The sequence below is a fragment of the Wolffia australiana genome, chromosome 3 (genome assembly GCF_029677425.1).
Source record: "Wolffia australiana isolate 7733 chromosome 3, ASM2967742v1".
NCBI lineage: Eukaryota > Viridiplantae > Streptophyta > Magnoliopsida > Alismatales > Araceae > Wolffia > Wolffia australiana.
In genome coordinates this window covers 18328015-18328902 of record NC_135837.1, presented here as the reverse complement: position 1 = coordinate 18328902, position 888 = coordinate 18328015, and positions in this window count along the sequence as shown.

The following is an 888-nucleotide window of genomic DNA, read 5'->3' as shown; positions in this document are numbered from 1 at the left end:
TCATTGCATAATCTGATTCTTTTCTCGAGCACATCTAGAACAAGGGATCCTGTTTTTTTTTCTAGAGTTTTTATTCGATTTATTAATTCATTGCTCAAGGTGTGCTTTTTTTGTTCATTAGTATAAACCCAATAATTATCCTCGTGGGATAGTTTTTCGGTCGTGTACAAAGATATCTTTCGTTCTATCATTTCTGAAAAAGTGGATAAACTCGGTGGATATGTAAAAGATATTCTTTGTTTTCCATCACTTGGACATGTAAAAAAAAAATATTGTGACATTTCATTTCGTACAGGATTTTCAAATCGATCATTTTTTATATATCGAAATGGACGATTCCATCGTTTACAGTCGAAAAGAAAAGTGACAAGCGGTTTTTCAAACCAAAAAAGATTTTGATCTTCTTTACTTTCTAATTCCCAAAGTTCTTCTTCTTGATACCTATCAAGATAAGAGTCTTCGTAAACTGGGCTATCCTTATAGTATGTCTCTTTAAAGTAGAATTCATCCTTTGTTTTTTCTTTTCCATTCACTGGGATTTTGTTCGTTTCATTTATTTTGTAAAGATCTTCTATTCTTCGGAACCAAAATAAAGGTTTTCTTCGGTGGATCCTCTTCGTCCTGTTTAGTTTCTTTTGGTTCCGAAGTTATTTCTATGTCGCTTTCTTGCTCATTTTCCTCGCTTTCCTCTGTTTCTGAGGTTTCCTTCAGTTTTTTAGTAATAATAGGTAAAGGCATTCTGCCTAAATAGTATACACAAGTAATAAAAAAGAGAATACTAAAGATTCGAGCCAGAGAATTTCTCAATTCTGAAAGAAGGTACTTATTAGATTGAATGGAATTATTTTGCCGTATCCAGAATAATACTAATCCAACGCACTTAATAAA